The sequence below is a fragment of the Nycticebus coucang genome, unplaced genomic scaffold, assembly GCF_027406575.1.
Source record: "Nycticebus coucang isolate mNycCou1 unplaced genomic scaffold, mNycCou1.pri scaffold_66, whole genome shotgun sequence".
Lineage (NCBI taxonomy): Eukaryota > Metazoa > Chordata > Mammalia > Primates > Lorisidae > Nycticebus > Nycticebus coucang.
This window is the reverse complement of record NW_026515593.1, coordinates 555,003-574,910: the sequence shown is the minus strand read 5'-3', so window position 1 is coordinate 574,910 and position 19,908 is coordinate 555,003. Positions and strand designations below refer to the sequence as shown.

General features: G+C 36.5%; 1 long non-coding RNA gene across 1 annotated transcript; it reads right to left on the bottom strand.

Annotated features, from left to right (window-relative positions):
• Window positions 1-7,591: 7,591 nt before the first annotated feature.
• LOC128579573 (uncharacterized) lies at window positions 7,592-16,206 on the bottom strand. The gene is made up of 3 exons (XR_008378204.1): window positions 16,042-16,206; window positions 14,546-14,632; window positions 7,592-7,712 (listed from the first exon to the last, which is right to left on the bottom strand). It is a non-coding gene; the product is annotated as an uncharacterized LOC128579573 (long non-coding RNA).
• Window positions 16,207-19,908: the final 3,702 nt, after the last annotated feature.

Sequence of the window (19,908 nt, the reverse complement as noted above, 5' to 3'; positions counted from 1 at the left end):
ATGATTTATGTACATACATAATTTCAAATTAGTTATTTGTATAACATGTTTTTCTAGTACATGTACTAGCATGGCCATATTTGTATATTTTTAAAAAATCTTGAGTTATTTCTATTTCCATTTCCTAGATGTTTTGCGGCTTTAGAATCATGCTTCCACTTTTCTTGCACCCTTCAATGAACCTCAAAGTCACTATGTGGGGTACCAAAAAAGATAAAGATATTATTACTGAACTCAAAGATTTTACTGCCCTGAACACATACACCAATGGTTTCACTGATTGTGAATTAAGACTTTCTGAAGACTCCCAATTATTAAAAATAAAACTTCATACCTTGTATTTTTGGCCAGGGCCAGGTTTGAACCCACCACCTCTGGCATACATGGGGGTCGCACCCTACTCTTTTGAGCCACAGGCACTGCCCTCATGCCTTATGTCTTTTATCAGATTCCCAATGGTTGGAATTTATTTCCTTCCAACCTCAAATACATGATCTTTTAGTATGATTCCAATTTGCTGGTCATTGTGTACATTCATCTCTCTCATACGAGACCATATGAGTATGTGTATAGACATGGTCTTAATTTCTTTTCACATTAAAAACAAAGTAATGGCAGCATACACATCTGCCTTTCAAAATTTCTGAGTAGAAGATGATGGAGGTTGACATATTTGGACATTAGCTCTTTTTTTGTTTCCAGATACGAGGCAAAAATAAAAATGGATGGCTTTCAAAATGATTTTTGAGCTAGTAACTTGATAATTTAACATGTATTTAACTTAAGTATATCACACACAAGTGTGCATAATTTATAAATATAAAACAGTGAATTTTTAAAAGAAAACATTCAGAAAACCCTTTACTATTGTCTCATATGTCTGCATGTGGTCATTATCCCCTTTCTAAACTTTAAACATTTTACATTACTTCTATTGCCATAAATTATCTTTGCCTATTTTGAAACTTTACATAAGTTGAGTTACAGGAAGTACTCTTTTATATAAGGCCACTTATAATCAACATTCACATTTGTAGAGGTTTTTTTTTTGTATGTTACATGTAGAAATGGTATATTGATATTTTTACTGTAAAATGGTATTAAAATTTGTTTCTATGATTATACCATGATTTCATTTATCTTTGGCTTTCTCAGTAAGCAGGCTGAGAAATAAAGGCTTCAAATATACATATATACATATACATAATATTTCTTTTACTTTTTAAAGAAAAAACTAAGAATTTTCTATGCAGATCTCAGTTTTCAATGCCTTTATTAAAAGGAATCCACAGACTAAATAAAGAACTTTGATAGCTAACATTTTAACATTAATAAAGGTTTATTTCTAGTTCTGAAAGAGCAAAATTATTGAGTGAAGTCGTCAAATACAGAAGTGAATGTCAATGTAACAATAATTGAATGGAAGTAAATTAAAAATAAAAGGCATTATAAAATTTAAAGACACAACAGAAAAAACAAGCTCCTTTCACTTAATTCCATCTCTACCAAAACAAGAAAAAAAGACAACACATCTCAACCAAAGGTGTTGAATTCCAAATGTAGTATTTTCTCTTAATATAAAATGATAATTGGAAGAATTATCCTACACTTCATTCTGCCTCTTGTCTTGGCAACATTTCAGGGTGGAAGAGAAAGACTTCAGTTCTTACAAGGCCAGGCCTGTGCTTGATTCGTCTCTATAACTCCATTATCTACCACAGCGTCTTTGCCAGAGTGTTCAATAAATGCTCTCAGTGAAGAAAAAAAGTGTGTATGTGTGTGGATATACACACACACACATATATATGCTTACATATTTTTTCCTTATACATGCACATACATACTAGGGAAAACTGATATAAGTATTTAAGCGTCTACTGTCAGCAAAGGATACAAGACAATCTGCTTTTTATATTACTATAAAATTCTACTAATTCAGTATTAATCTGAATTTTAGTTATAATTAATGATAATTTGATATTTCGCTCCATGTGGATCTCATTATAATTTAATAATTTTAGATTTTAAAATGAATGAGAATGCTTTAAGCACCTTTTTTTCTTATTATAGCTACTACCTGATCAGATCTAAAATTATTCTGGCTAGAATACAGTATATATAAACAAACATGTATTTGAGTGAGCCCTACAAACACTCATAGGTAGTTTAAAATTATTAATGGAACAGGCCCATTTAGGATTGGTGGACATAGATAAATTCTAGGACCGTAATATTTATATTTTGAAGGGAAGAGAATTAGTACTATGTACCAGGCATTCAACACACAAAAATAGAATTGTGTTAGCCTTCGTGTCTCATGTTCCATAATCACTTTACTTATTTACTCTTCTAGACCTATCTAGAAAGCTCAATGTTTTCATGTTTAACTGCCCCTTGAAACCAGCAAAAGCAAAAAGAAAACTTTAAGACCACCAGAAAATCTAAAATACAGTAAATAAGTACTATAGTAATACTCTTCTAATAACATGAGGACTACTAAGATAATTTTCAGATTTAAATGAGAAATTTCATTCTAAAATGAGGATAGAAAGGGAGAATACAAAACGCAATTATTAAAAAAACATGAACCTTGATTCAGATATAATTGTTCTTTCAACAAGATCTGGACACTTTAATTTAAAATTAACTAATAAATCTCAAATCTGTATTGTTTTTAAGATTATTTTGTTTAAAAATAACACATTGCAGACTTGGTTCCTCCCCCTCTGCTGGAAGCTCTAGTGCTTTGTATTCCTTCATTTTTTTTTTATTAGTATTAGATTATAGCTGTGTACAGTAATACAATCATGGGGCACCATACACTGGTTTTATAAACAGTTTGACTCATTTTCATCACACTGGTTAACATAGATGTTGGTGTGGATGTGGAGAAAAGGGAACACTTCTACACTGCTGGTAGGAATGCAAATTAATACATTCCTTTTGGAAAGATGTTTGGAGAACACTTAGAGATCTAAAAATAGATCTGCCATTCAATCCTATAATTCATCTACTAGGTATATATCCAGAAGACCAAAAATCACATCATAACAAAGATATTTGTACCAGAATGTTTACTGCAGCCCAATTCACAATTGTTAAGTCATGGAAAAAGCCCAAGTTCCCATCGATCTACGAATGGATCAATAAATTGTGGTATATGTACACCATGGAATATTATGCAGCTTTAAAGAAAGATGGAGACTTTACCTCTTTCATGTTTACATGGATGGAGCTGGAACATATACTTCTTAGTAAAGCATCTCAAGAATGGAAGAAAAGGTATCCAATGTACTCTGTATTCCTTTCTATCTAATAAATCCTATCTTAAAACTGAAAAAAGAAATAACACATTTTAGAATTAAAATTCCCATTGTGCTAAAAGGGAGATTGGGAAGGCCCTGAGAGGCCAACTAAGGTCTGTACAACTGGATAGAAGAAGAAATTGGGTTGACTCACCAAGCTCTGTCTCCTTAAGCTGGACCCTGGCTTTGCACAGGCCTGTCCCAGGCAAAGGACAGGGGGAGCTACGCCTCATCATAGGGGTGGAGGCTGAGCAATCAGCAGCCCAGAAACCTTTTGGAAGGATTTTCTGAAAAGGAAGCCCAGGAAATGGACCCCTAGAGGTGATGTCACTTCCTAGGCAATAGACCCCAGCAGAACCTGCAACCCTGGGAACCAGAAACTCACATTACAGAGACAGCTCCCTCCCAGCTCCTTTGGCAGTAGTTGTCCAAGGGATGTTACTGCTCTTTCCTGACTGCCCAAAGCCCTGGGCTCAGGAAGCCCTGATGGGAGTCTTTTCTAACACTGAAGGTTGTGGCTCAGCTCTCACCAGTGACATCTCAGGTATTTTGGCAGGAAGGGCCCAAGATAACACAGGATGGCCCACGGCAGGCCAGGACAGATGAGACCACCTCTCTGATCTCACCTGGGAAGTCCCATCACATTTTTCTGCGAGAAGAAGTGGCCATAGGGGTAGCTGGTCCTAGGTGTGAATGGGCAGTTGGGGTTAGGGCTCTGGTGGCCCATCATGCTCATGCCCAGTCATGGCTGGCAGGTAGGGGTGCTGGGTGTTGCTCTTCAGCCCTAATGCTCTTCCTGAGCCCTCAAAGTCTTATCTTCCTTCATTCTGGGTTGGAGATCAGTACAGACTCAAGTCTGTCTGTGATCTGCAGAGCAAAGTGTAACATGTGCAGAAGGAGCAGGAATGAAAAAGAAAAAAAAGGGAAGAAGAAGAAGAAAGAAGGAAGAAGGAGAAATACTGGCAGACAGAGCCATCACTGTCATGCCTCCTGGACCAGCTGCAGGTCATCGTGCTTGCACAGCTCCAGGCAGGAGACTGTGCAGGAGCTGACTAGGGGGTCACCATCACCCACAGAATCTCCTTGGGTGAGAGTCAGATACACCACACAGCCACCAGGAGTCAGCTCTGGCTCAGCCTCCTGCCAGATGCTATCCTGGAGATCTTAGTAACTCCAAGGTGTGGGGGAGTGAGGAGAATGTAACTAAATGTGTATTGTTCATTTGCATTCATTTTGAAAAGGAAACAAACAACAACAACAAAAAAAAAAGACACAGGGCAGGAACTACAGGAAAGCCATCTTAGGGGAGGTTTCATTTTATTTTATTTTATTTTTTTATTTTTTTATTAAATCATAGCTGTGTACATTAATGTGATCATGGGGCACCATACACTTGTTTCATAGACCGTTTGACATTTTTTCATCACAGTGGTTAACATAGCCTTCCTGGCATTTTCTTAGTTATTGTGCTAAGACATTTACATGCCACACTTACTAAGTTTCACATATACCCTTGTAAGATGCACCGCAGGGAGGTTTCATTTTAAAAATAAAGACATCGAGTTAAAGGGATTGGATGGGATAGTAGCAGTGAGGGGCTAGGAAAGATGACACAATCAGTAATATTTTCCTACAGAGCAGGAAAGAGGGGAATATAGTTGGACAAAATCAAGGAGACAAGTTTTCAACGTAAACAGATTTGTCCCTCGTGGGATTTAATCCAATGATATTTGTTGACTTTGTGACAGTAACTTGAAGCATTTCTTTAAATCACTAGGGTAGTAAGAGGTGAATCCATTTGAAAAAATTCATGGGGAATGTGAGAATTTACAAGATTCAAAAGTCTTGGGGCAACATCTGAAATTTTTATGAAGATAACAAGACATGTTAGGACACCAAATAAATTTAAAGGTCATTGGGTGACTTGTGATGCTATAACTAAAACTGGTTGACTTTTTTTTTTTTTTTTTTTTGTAGAGACCGAGTCTCACTTTACTGCCCTCGGTAGAGTGCCGTGGCGTCACAAGGCTCACAGCAACCTCCAGCTCTTGGGCCAAACTGGCTGACATTCTAATGATGTCCTGTGACTCAGCCATGGGAAGGGTAACATTTGGAGTCAGTTGGGACTGGAATCCTGATCACTGGAAATGGTGAAAATTGGAGAGGCATGATAATTTTGTTCTTCTACGTGTATGTTCAGATGCATGTGAACCTGAGCAGAGCTGGGGGTAATGTGAGAGTGGTGGAGACACTACTCTGGCGGGGGCACATGGGCATGAGGAGTGACCATGTGAGGATGTAGAGATGAGACAGAGTCTCTGATGGTTCATTTCAGAAGGGACACATTCAGGTCATACATCTACTCAGTATCTGTCCCCTAAAATGTGTGAGTATGGATCTGAAATTTTGGGATGATAGAGCTAAGTTTATATTCTAGGTCTGTTATTGTCTAACATGAAACTTTGTTAAATACACCTTCTGAATATTATTGACATAACATGTTAAATGGATATCTAATTCATAACTGACCAGGTTATTATAAGGATTAATAAGAAAATGCATACATACCAGTCATAGTTTCTCAACTGATACCACTGGAATTATTTTCTCCATTTGGAACCTTGGCGTCAAAGGGTTATCATCCAAACCCTGCTCATGATACATTATTATTTCTTCCTTCATGCTATATATCTCATAATTAACACTGTTTCATAAAGGACTTCAGATATCAAAAATCTATTCATAAACATAAATTGTGAAATGAGGTAATAATCCTACTAACATTCTTTTCCAGCTCTTCCAGTAGGAAGAGCTATATAAGTCAGTGTATAAAATAAAAAAAAAAATATTTGTTTGATGATACTTGATACTGTAATGATTGTAATAAATCAAAACATAGACAATGGCCACAGTACTGGTAAACCAAAATAATGTCTATTTAAATTTGAATCTATCATGGGCACTTGGTTACTCCCTTGACTTGGCAATTATGAATTGGGCTGCAATAAATATTTGGCCATGGAATACCATGCAGCCATAAAAAGATGGAGGCATCACATGTTTTATGTTTACCTGATGGAGCTGGAACATACTCATCTTAGTAAAGTATCTCAAGAATGGAAAAAAGGTATCCAATGTATTCAATATTACTATGAAATCAGTATATAATAACCTACACATTCATAGGTATAGAAGGCACCTGTGAGAAATACTTTGGCAATAAGAGATTGGGGAAGGATTTAACATCATTAGGTCTCATTAGTGAGATGCACGAGAGCATGAAAGAATGCTCATCATTGGTTAGATGTGCATAGGTGACCATAGGATTACTTCTATAAATAGCTTCAGGAGAAGTTAGCAAGGGCTCGTCCTTTGGCTCCTATTCTTGCTCAGAGGATGGCTAATCGGTGCTCTCCTACTAAGACTGCTGCTGAGATGCTCACTTCTGCTCATATTGACTGTGACTTCAGTGCTTTGGCACTCGAGACCTGAACAAGACCTACCCTGAGTAAACTGGCACAGCAACCCACATCCAGACACTTAAGTGGGCTGGCCGGAGACCTAGGGTCCCGGCTCCTATGAGGCCCTAGGTTGGGATGAAGACACGGCATCTTGGGCTCCAACATGTAGGATTGGTAAAACATAACTATAGTCCCGAAAAAGGAGGGAAGAGGAAAGAGGGGAGGGGTGAGGAGGCTGGGAGGAAGAAGGGTTTTTGGGGGATCCAATCTAATGTGCATAAAGCAATGATACATTTCTATACTATTAAGAATAGAGTATGAATGTTTTTGCCGCAACAAATAAGTAAGCAAGGAGACGGTTATGTTAATCAGTTAGATGTAAGCATTCCAAATTGTATATCAAATCAACACATTGTACCCTGTAAATGCATTAATGTAGACAGTTATGATTTAATAAAGAATTTAAAAAAATAAATTTGAATCTATTACTACATATTATTATACTAGCTATAAAATACAAATAACCTAACTCTCAACTCCATTGAAATATCAATGACAACTTGGTGGTTTGGTTGCTAAGCAGCCGGCATGAGGGCAGTTTGTATATGGAAAAGCAGCAATACTGGCTTCAACTGCAAAATTCACTGAATAGTTAATAGGCCAAGAAACATTATTTAAAACATAAATAAATTTTTGTTTTAAAGATATGGTATAAATTATTTTCTTTTCGCAAAGATTCTCCCATGTGATACATTGAATGAAAAACAGTACACCATTTAAACAGCCCAGTAAGAACATTTTATTATCTTTCTGATTATGGAACTTTTTTTCTGTAAAATTTGTATATATTCTCATGTGCTTTTCCAACTAGAACTTGGTTTACATTTAACACATCATATGATTAAAGGAGAAGATATGTCGAATCCAGATGCATATTCAGAAGCAGCTAGGAAATAAAAAAGAATTTTTGACTAAAAGATTTCATAATTAACTGAGTATAAGTCAGTAAAGAAGAATTAAGAAGTTATCCAATATTACAGAGGATTAAAACTATATCTGCACAGTTATGTTAGTAATGAAAAATTATTAAGAATAATATGCCTAATGCTACATATTAATTATAAATTGATTATCACTGTGGTTAAATTATCAGTTTCTCCTTTTCTCATTCTTCATTCATCTATTCTACAGTCCTATGCTAAGGTACTGTGGCAAGCATTGAAATTACAAGACATAATATAGTCCATCCCTCAACAAATGTCTACAATAACCTGAAAAAAGAGCTAGGCCATTTCCAGAGTCACAGACACCATGACAGGCGCAAATCAGGACAGTACTGAAACACGCACACAGAAGCCATCCTAGTTTTGTGTCAGCATCACAGGCTTTTTGGTGGAGACAATATGTAGGTTGCCTGAAGGACAAGGGAGAGGAAGAAGCTACCGCACGCAGCTGATGGGGTGGGGAAAGAACATGGGGAATCCTAAGTGGTTTAGTTGAGCCAGTTGCTTGAACACAGGGGCAGAGCACAGTAAGTCCTAAGAGATAAAGCTGAATAACGTCACATAAACCAAATTGATTTAAGTATTTTTATTCCCATGCTAAGGAATTTGGTACTTTTCCTAAGGGCAAAAGAAAACTAATGACAAGTAAATGATCAGACATTGAAAACGTCACCTGTCAAGTGACTGCTAATGAGCTATAATGGCTTGACTAAGTGTTACTACATGTGTCTGGGGACTTTGGCCTTAAATCACTAGGTAAACCTGAGAAGTTGGTGAGTCCTTTGCTTTCCAGTAATAGCTTCAGTGTGCTGAGAATCCCTCAGAAATGGCAAAAGTGAAGGAAGTGTAGAGCCAGAGAAAAAGATGCATAGCCTTCCCTCCCGAGATGTTTAAAGCTGTGAAACATGAATTAAACGAAGCATGTGTACACTCTTCACGATGAGTGTCTATGTGTTCACAGTTTTCAGTAGATTTGTGTGAGAAAAAAAAAAAATGTAATGTAGTATCCTTTGACCACACAATAAAGAGTGGTGCCACTTGCTCTATCAAGTTCATTTCAGAAATCAATAATTAATCTTAACTTAATTCATAAATTTTGGCAACAAATCCTAGATCTGAAATAAGACAAATATTATATATAATGTTAAATTTAAACAAGAGATATTATCATGGGAATGACATATTTCTTTTCTTTTTTTTTTTTTTAGAGACAGAGTCTCACTTTATGGCCCTCGGAAGAGTGCCGTGGTCTCACACAGCTCACAGCAACCTCCAACTCCTGGGCCCAAGCGATTCTCTTGCCTCAGTGTCCCGAGTAGCTGTGACTACAGGCACCCGCCACAATGCCTGGCTAGGGAATGACATATTTCTTATAAAATGCGTCCTTTAAACAAAAAATTTCGAAACTAGATCTGACGAGCATTTTTAAATAAAAGAATAATCACATGAGTGAAAGTAAATTCCAGCTTATTTTAAGTTTACAAACTGTTTTACGTAATATAGAACATCAAAATGTAATGCTATTTATAATAATCTGATAAAATACAGTTACCATAGGTTTACTATTGAATATACATCATTTCAGCGCCCTGATTTTTCTATTTATTAATATAAAGGTCAAACAAGTCATACTTTGTAATCCATGTATTTTTTTTTGTTAATTCTGAGCAAAACTCTGTTATTTATAAAAGTTGAATCAGTTTTTTCACTTTAGTTGATTTTCTCTTAAAAATGATCTTTGCACTCTCCAGTTTTAGAAAATTAGAATTTTTAGGTATGTTCAAAGCTAATAACTTTTCATCTCAGAATCTTTTTTTTTTTTTTTTTTCAGTTTGGCCGGGGCCGGGTCCGAACCAGCCACCCTCGGTATATGGGGCCGGCGCCCCACCGACTGAGCCACAGGCGCCACCCATTATCTCAGAATCTTAAACATATACATGAAGTGGCATTGTCGTAATGTCCTATCCAAATTCTACTGACAAAAGATTAAGTGTAAATATTATGCCATCTGTGCTATTATTAACCTTTCCTTATTCATACAGATACAAACACTTCAGAAAATTTGCTTGAAGAAAAGAATAAATACAGGTTAAAGCTCATTTTCAAACTTAGTTTCTTTAGATTCAAGACTTTGTGTAACAGGATTAGGTGCAAAAGTATAAATAGCTTGTTAATCATAACTTTGGTTTTTTTCAGATCAGAAATAACTACCTTTTTTTAATATTAGATTAATTACAGTTGTTAGGTAATTTATTAAATGTGTGAAACAAACTATATTGCAAGTGTCTTGAGTATTCTTATTTAACTCTTGTATAAAATGTGTTCTCTTACTAAGTGCCAAAAATAGGATCTCAAATACTCTACTGAATATAGTTAATGTTTTGTGTTGATAATATAATATCCAAGGGATTTATAAATTATAGATATAAAGTCAATTTTTTTGAAATGTTATAAAACATTTCGTAGAGATTGGGGGTCTCACTATCTTGCACAAACTAGACTCAAACTCCTGGCCTCAAGTGATCAACCCACCTTGGCTTCCAAAAGTGTTGGAATCACAGGCCACTTTGCCCACACGACATAAGTTAAAATGGTTTCCTAATATTTTCATAGATTGTTTTCCATAACATTTCTGTGATAATATTATTGACAGGATTATAAAATACATAATGAAACCATACTAACTAGGTCTTATAAAAGTAAAACTTTAATACCAAATACAAAGAGAAGCTTTTACAGAATGAATACTCACATTACCATCAATAAAGACTATGTAAAATGTACATCCTTACATGACTTGCATTAAGGAACTACTAGTGTAATCTTATTAGCTTTCCCCAGGGAGCTCTTCTTTTAAATATTCGCTACTTATGTGTGGATTTTTTTTAACTCCTTTATGCCTGATTCACAAACTGTTTTATATACATTTTAATCATATAAAAATGAAATACACTTCTCAACAGATTGCTTACTTCTGTGCTAAAGGAGTGTTTTCTCTAGATGGAGAATACTTTTTATATAACATACTTAAGGAGAGGTCATCTTTCCTCCTAACTCTTAGCACGTGGTCGAAGTAGTTGCTCTTATTCCAACCCTGGAATCAGTTCTCTTCCTGCCTCTCATTGGCTTTTGAATACTTTCCCACATAAGTGATGGCAAGGGCAACTGTCCTTGGGAAAGAGACACCAGGTCAGATGTGAGAGCTCACAGGGAAAGAGACAGACCCAGACCAAAGGGAAGGAGCATCTCTGGGAGGGCACCTAAAAGCTTCAAGAAAGATCTTGATTTTTTCATATTTTATTTATTTTTTATTAAATCATAACTATGTACATTTATGGGGCACAGTGTGCTAATTTGATATAAAATATGGAATGCTTACATCATACTGATTAACATAACCATCACCTCAATTATAAATTGTCAGTCCAATTCATAATTGCCAAGTCATGGAAGCAACCCAAATGTCCATTAACCCAGGAACAGATTAACAAATTGTGGTATATGTACGTTATGGAATAAGATCTGGATCTATGATGACTCCAGTCTTGCACTAGATGATGGGAGGCTGCAGTTATTTTGTCTGTATTCACAAGTGAAAATTTTCAAATATTAAAGGACTTTTAAAAAGTCTCTCTCACTTTATTTATTTATTTATTTATTTATTTTTTTGTAGAGACAGAGTCTCACTGTACTGCCCTCAGTAGAGTGCCATGACGTCAAAGGACTCACAGCAACCTCTAGCTCTTGGGCTTACGCGATTCTCTTGCCTCAGCCTCCCGAGCAGCTGGGACTACAGGCGCCCGCCACAACACCCGGCTATTTTTTGTTGCACTTTGGCCGGGGCTGGGTTTGAACCCGCCACCCTCGGTATATGGGGCTGGCGCCTTACTCACTGAGCCACAGGCGCTGCCCTCTCTCACTTTATTTTTATGTTCCTATTAAGTCATGTATTTTTCCTCATACTTCTCTTAATAGAAATGAAGAATCATTGTCCCCAAGTGAATTATTTAATACAGTGCCTGGTACAGATGACAAAAGCTAAAGAGGGAGAAAAATATCTCGGTGACATTGATCACTGACAAGGTACCACCAATGGTTTGTGAAGTGTGTGGAGCAATATCTTAGGAAAAACTGATGACTGCCAGAGGAAATAAAAAAGCTTAATGAACTGCTAATATTTTCATACATAATACTAAGTCAAAAGCTATCTTAGCTCCCTATGGAGTACAATGCACCAATTATTTGTAGGAAAAGCACTGCCCCTATCTCCATGTTCTTTCTGTTTATTTGCAGGTGGAGATTAGGTTTCAGGTGGCAGGGGTAGCTTGAAGTCCAATATTAATATGAGGAGCACATTTGCAACTTTGTTTCTAATTTTTCATTCTTAAATATAGGAATATTGTAATATTATGTACAGAACACAAATGTATCAGCAAATTTTAGCTAATTAAGAAGATTCTCTCATAACTGGTAACTTACAATCTATGTCCCAGGGAAATCTAAGTGTCCAGAGAGAACACTGTAGGATTAAGAGTCAAGGAAGTCACACCTAGAGAGGCAGCATGCCTCCTTTAGCCAGACGACTGTGTTTCTGTTTTGTATAATACGGTTTCATGCATTTTTTAAAGAAACTTTATATTTGTAAAAAATTCCAAAAACCCATAAAACACATTAATGTAATCAACCCCCTAAATTCATATTAGAGGCAACACTGGGTCAGAGAGATTGTAGTTTGTCTAAAGTCAAAAAGGAAATTAGCGTCAGCCCGGGAATGGGCTTTAGGTCACCTCCTTGAATGTGGAGTTCTTTTTCAGCTACTTTTCTGCACATTGATAAAACCACACAGATTTTTAAATATAACTCAGAGAAAATGGAAGGAATATACTCATTTAAAATAAACATTCCTTTCCTTCTGAAAAATTATGAGAGAATATTTCCTCCAAAATCTTCCCTTTCACTGCATCTGTACTTATACATTCTTTCATCATTATTCTATAAAATGATACATTATCTGACTTTCCTGGTAAGAGCCAATGAGGACATTTTATATTTGCAGAGTATTTAACACTCATTTTCTTTTTATATCCAGTAGTTCAATTTCATGACTCGGAAGTACATAGACCCTGATCATCTCATGTTTTGTTTTTTAAAAAAACAAACACTAAGTAAGCCAAATAATGAAGAAAAATTTGTAAGCTAGTATTTTGCCATTTAAGTATTAAAATCATCATGAAAATTAGTTGCTATTTGTTTTTGTTCAAACAAATGTTTTATGGTTTTTGTAAATTCTTTTTGAGACAGGGCCATGCTATATTGCTCAGGTTGGAGTGCAGTGGCTATACACAGGGATGATCACCGCACGCCACAGCTTGAACTGCTTGGGCTCCAGAGCTCATCCTGCCTCAGACTCCCACAGGAATGTGTTCCTGTGAACGGCCTTTGTAATGTCCCCCAGAGTAAAAATGGCCAAACATTAGATAAGCAATTTAAATTGGGACAAGACAGTTGAAGTAACTTTTTCTTTATGGCCTCTACAATTGACACAGCTTGTCATCATCGGATCCATTTTGAGATTTGCAGAAATGAATTCTTACTATGAATAAAATAAAATGGCTGTAATACCAGGTTCTTGTTACATCTCCAAGAGAAATGGGAACCATGTGTTCCTTTACAAGAAATTCTGAGTAGGAGGAATTAATTGATTCTCTTTGGTTGTCATTGCTATTTACACATCTTTGATACTTTTGCCATCTTGGTCTTGGATCATTCAAGCAATGGTCAAATAGAGAGGCATGGATAAACTTCATTTTAAAAGCTCAATTAGTTGCTTGATTTCACTATTTAAAAAGTATAATACAATTGCCCAGAAATCTATACATTTTATGAAACTTGATACAAAACCGCCATAAGTTCAATGGTAATTAAGGACATATGGTTATGTAATAAAGTAAAAAAAAAAGAAATTAATTAGAAACAGAATTAATATTTCTTTGTATTACAGGCTTATTGAATTCATAAAAAGTGTCTATGTTGGATTCCTATAGGTAGTAAACATCCTATGTGGTTAAAGTTTTGGATGGCAAGCATTCCCTTGTGATTAGGGGTGGAACACTTTAGGTGGTGCAGGAAACCTTGAAGTGTTATGAAACACAGTCACAGTGAAATCAATTACAAAGTAACTCAGAGCACCTATGGGTATTCATTCGATTATTAGGCAATAATGTTCAATGCCCTAAATGTAATTTAAATGTAGCTTTTTAGAAAATGTAAAATGCATACAGTAATGCATTTATGGGGTACAGTGTGCTGATTTCATACACAATTTGGAATGCTTACATCATACAGGTTAAGATCTATCTCTTTATGATTTAATAAAAAAATTAAAAAATAAAAAATGTAAAATGCATCAGTTTAGTTATATTTATCCCATCAAGGTAACAAATGGGTATCTCTTGAAAATGAGAGCACCAGGGACTTAAAAGAAAATTTCTGTTTCTTTTCTTAATTAAGGTAGATAATTATGATCTTTGCTTAACATGTTAAGTTAATTAAACAACTCGGCATTTCCACAAATTAAAAAGAAAAGTTACGTCAGAAATTTGAAACTCAAAAGAAAAAAAGATAACATAACTAACTTTGGTTAGGTAGTTCACTAGGCTGTTATCTGAAATCTCTGGGCTTGAGGCAGAAGATCACCAAGGTTCCCTTCAAATAAACTTTCTGTTGAAAACTACACTTTTTAAATATTTTCAATACAAGTGAATCTAGAACTGACCTTATGGCAAGAGTGATACATCAAGATCTGTTACTCTTTTTTTCATCAAGCAAATCAGCAGTGTCTTCTGTTAGATTCTGATGAATTCTATGAAGATTGCAAAAGATGAGTGGTTAGTATTTCATTTTTCCTAAAGCATTCCTAAGTGGCTTGCAATTTAATATTAAGAAGTTGGCATAAGTGTAAATAAAATTTCCATTTAAACAGTGTTTTGTAACTGAAAATGTGTCAGGGCAGGCCTACTCTGTGCAACTCCAGTTATAAAACCATTCTAAATAAGAAAATAGTTTCTGGGCGGCGCCTGTGGCTCAGCGGGTAGGGCGCCGGTCCCATATGCCGGAGGTGGCGGGTTCAAACCCAGCCCCGGCCAAATTAAAAAAAAAAAAAAGAAAGAAAATAGTTTCTAATAAGAAAATAGTTCAAGTGCAGAGGATAGAGGTATGGCTGTCAACGATGCAAAGATCAACAGGGTACGCTCGCTGCCTTCTGTAATGGCTCTCTTTATAATAAACACTTGAGGGTATCATTAGAAATACTTATGTTTAGAGAGCAACTATGTGCAATAGGGAATATATCAATTTGCTTGACTATACTAAACATTCCACAACAAAAAAGTTAGAAAAAAACTTATTCTCTTAAGCCAGTACAAAGATTAAAAAAAAAAAAGTTTCTCAAAGACCTCTTCAAGCACTTGCTTTTGCCACCCTTTTACATTTCACCCACTATATGGGGAAAGTTAAGTATTGGGCACTGAGAGATAATTCAGAGCAACAACTTCTAGGTGAGAATGAGATGGCTGAGTTGGTGATCAAGAAGAACTTCAGTAAGCACCGGTGGAAATCAGCTGCTAACATTGTTACCAAGGCACGAGTGGTGGGGCCTAACCTTTTTGTGTGTCTTCCATACCTCAGGCTGACCATGGCATTATTTTTAAGAACTTCGTGAGTTATCCATCCTTTATCTCTGTGTTAATCAAGTATGCAAGTTTTGCAAATATGCCTTTGTGTTGAATGGAAAAACTATACCAGAAATTTTTTCTCAATGTGCCCACTAGTGCCAAGACCAAAGATCACAGCCAAGAAAAGTTAATTTTCCAGGTGCCAGAAGATGCTGAAAGAATAGTTGTAGTACTTGACTATTTGGGTTTAAGTTGTAATCTTCATTAGATTAATGAAACTCATTAATATTTTTACCTAGTGGAATGGTGGCAAGAAATTTATAACAATATCACTGTCTAAATTATAAAGCTACAAAAATATCTAGCTGAAGGAATAAGAGATCAGGTTCACTACATAATAATTCATAGGAAAAAATTTCATATAAAATCATAAAAAGGGAGAAAAACAAACTGCTCTGAATGAATATTTCAAAATTAAGTTCACTAAGACCTGTTTTTATTTCCAAATAATTTCATGAGCGTCCCTCCCTAAAAAATTATGCATTGAGGCAAATTAATGAACTTAATTTATTTTCCATGATTTTGTGTTTTGACCTACTCTCTTAGTTTTTTGTATGACAATTTTCTAATTTTCAATTCTTTTAGATAGAGTTGCTTGTATTTCCGAAATGTGGTTTCATTGATTTCTTCTTGAGAAGTTTCTGTTACAGAGATTTCAGATTCCAGATATGCAATACAGGATTTCATCTGAGCTCCTGCTGAAACAATATGCTCTAATTCTCCTTGAGATGATGCTCCAGTCTAAAACAAATTGAAAGGATACATTTTAAAGAATTATAATATGAATAGTTATTGTATATTTATTTTTTAATGTGTTGAGTCAGTGATGCCCTGAGTAAGTTTAAACATGGGGAGAAAGCATACATTGCAAATGTTCATCATCAAGATCAACTAAGTTGGCAAAGCACCAATAGCTCAGCAGCTAGGGTGCTGGCCACATACATTGGGGCTGGTGAGTTTGAACCCAGCCCAGGCCTGCCAAACAAGGACAACTATAACACACACACACGAAAAAATAGCTGGGCACTGTGGTGGGTGCCTGTAGTCCCAGCTACTTGGGAAGCTAAAGCAAGAGAATTGCTTAAGCCCAAGTGTCTGAGGTTGCTGTGAGCTGTGACACAAGGTTACTCTATTGAGTGAGACTCTGTCTCAAAAATAAAAACAACAAAAAAAGTAAGCTGTTAATATAATTCAATATTAAATATAATTCTACAAAAGGAATCATTATGTTAGAACTCATGTAATATGATCATTCAAAGAATATTAGAATCAATTTAAATTTTAAAAATGTTAAATAGTGTATCTTAAGAACAATTCAAGAATGTAGTCTAATTTCTAAATCACAGCTTTTTCTTTCCTGTGGATCTATGTTAACTTCTCTTAATAATCAAATGATTTTCTTTTTGTTTTATTTATCAAATAGTAACTGTGTACACTAATGCATTTATGAAGTAAAATGTGATTTGATAGACAATGTGGAATGCTTACATTTAAATGATTAACAGAACCATCTCCTCGCTTACTTATTTGATGTGGTAAGGCATTCATATGCTTTTCTTAATAGTTTAGAAATGTCTCATTGCATTATGCACATTAGGTTATTCTTCTTAGTAAAGTATCTCAAAAATGGGGAAAAAAAGTATCCAGTGTATTCAATACTAGTATGAAATCAGTATATAATCACCTACACATTCACAAGGAGGTCAGGAGCAGTGTAGGACCAGCATAGAAAGCAGGTGCCTGCTTGCAGAGGCTGGCCGACCCTCTGGCAGAGGGGTAAAGACAGGGAAGTACTGTCCTGCAAATTTTTTGGACTTGGGTGCTCACCACAGCTGCCTTGGGAGAGCCTGAGTGAGAGAGTGAACTTGAATGGTGCCCAGTGGCAGGGATTGAACTACCAGGCAGGGTGTAACTTTGATTAGGTTGGCTGCCATCAGAGGGCTGTCATTGTGGGAGGGCCACTGGGAAGAAACAGCCTGCAGGGTCCCAGCACGTGACTGGCTGTGGTGCACCTGATGAGCTGGGTAGCCATCATTGGGGTGAGGTGGATGGTTCTCACATCCCAGAAAAGCCACTTTGTGGCCAAGGGGCACTGTTTGGAATGTTGAGGTGTGTATCCTAAAAAGTCTGGTAAAAGCTTCAGGCCCCCACCCTGCTATGCCTGAATGTTAATGAAACCACCATGCCCTGACTGAGGGATAATAAGTCAGAAAGAAGGAAGCGGGTTTCCTCAGCAACTAGACAGTGGCTTCCCACATCCATCTTATATAGCAGAATCAGCATGTTTGTTTTGCATCTCCAACACCCAGAGTGCCACCTGAATTCCAGGTAATATATTGCTATCTGTATGTATATTTAAAAATTTTTCCTTCTAATTTTTTTAAGTTTTTCTTTCCTTGTGTTTTATTTTTTCATTTTTAATTTCTTGTATAATAAGGATTCCATTTTATGTTAGCATTTGTTTGCTTTTTAAACTTACTTTTCTATTTTTTCTTTCCTTCCTTTTTCTAGATTTTTCTCATCTTTCCTTCATAAATTTTTCAAATGAAAACTAAGGTATCCCTCTATCCCTACTTTTTCCCCCAAGGTTTATAATTTTATTTATTTTCTTAAATTTATTCTCATCTGTTTTTTTCTCTTTCATTCTGTATTTTATTTATGGGACAGAGCCTTGCTCTGGGGCCTAGGCTGGGGGTCCATGGCGTTGGCATGGCTCAAGGAGGCCTTAAAATCTAGGCTTGGGTGTCCTTCTCACTTTAGACTTCCAAAGGACAGTATTAGTAGGTCCCCCCAGTGACACAAAGATGTTTTCCTTTTGTATATGGTGGAGGCAAGGTCTTGCTTTTGGTCAGGCTGATAAGGAGCTCTTGACTGTGGAGAACCCAACTTCCTTGGCCCCTCAGAGTCCTGAAATTGCATGTATGGGTCAATGCACCCTGTTGAACACCACTATTACTCCCGTATTTCTCTTCCTGTCCTTTCTTTTCTTTTTCTTTCACCCTTATTTTCTGTTTCTTTTCTCACTTCTCATTCATTTCTCTTTTCTTGTTTTTGTCCCTGTACCAAAAGGCCACTCCAACATTCAAGCACAGAGACAAGAACATTTAAGAAGAAGGACGTGAGAGGAAAAAGTAGGGGAAGGATATGGATAAAAAAGAAAGCACATATGAGGAAAAACCAACAAGAAAAAAAATCTGGCAACACGAAAAACCAAAAGATCACCCCTAAACTCAAGGGACCATGAGGCAGCTACCATAGAGGATCCTACCTAGAAGGAAATTATGGAAGTAACATCAAGGGAATTTAGAGTATGGATGGCAAAAATGATGAAGGGAATTGAAGGGAAAGTGGATAATCACTGAAGAGAAATCCAAAAATTGACTTAAGAAGTGAATAAAAGATAGGAAAGAGGTACTAGACCTTAAAGAAATAAAGGAGTCACCCAGGGAAGTTGAAGATGCAGTAGAAAGTACAAATAACAGATTAGACCATGGAGAAAGAAGAATCTCAGAGCTAGGGGATATGTCTCTTGAGCTAACTCAGGCATTTAAAGAGGCATAAAAGAGTAAAAGCAGAGCTTAGAGAATTATGGAAATTCATGAAGCATACAAATACACAAATTAAAGTGATCCCTGAGGGGAAAGGAAAATAACCCAAATGTATAGAAGCCCTTCTAGAGCATATTATAAATGAAAATTTCCCAAGCATCACCAAGATTCTGACACAGTCCTCTTAGATGCATATCAAACTCTGGTTCATCTCAACAGACACATTGTAATGAACCTGTCCAAGGTCAAAATTAAAGGGAAAATTCTGCACGCAACCAAGAGTAAGCACCAATTTAATTATAAGAGCCAATCCATTAAGGTGACAGTGGACCTTTCAGCTGAAACTTTGTAATCCAGAAGAAGGTGGTCATTGACATTTAACTTTCTTGAATACAACAATTTTCAGCCCAGGATTCTGTATACTAGATTTTTTTTTTTTTTTTTTTTTTTTGTAGAGACAGAGTCTCACTGTACCGCCCTCGGGTAGAGTGCTGTGGCATCTCACGGCTCACAGCAACCTCTAACTCTTGGGCTTACGCGATTCTCTTGCCTCAGCCTCCGGAGTAGCTGGGACTACAGGCGCCCGCCACAACGCCCGGCTATTTTTTCTTTTTGTTGCAGTTTGGCCGGGGCCGGGTCTGAACCCGCCACCCTCGGCATATGGGGCCGGCGCTCCACTCACTGAGCCACAGGCGCCGCCCTGTATACTAGGTTTTAAATTTGACAGAGAAATAAAATCTTTTATTGACATGCAAACATTGATGAAATCTGCCACTACACGTCCAGCTCTGCAGAAATACTCAGACCCATTCTCCATACTGACCATCACAATGGACCTCCAAGAAAAGTAGACACCC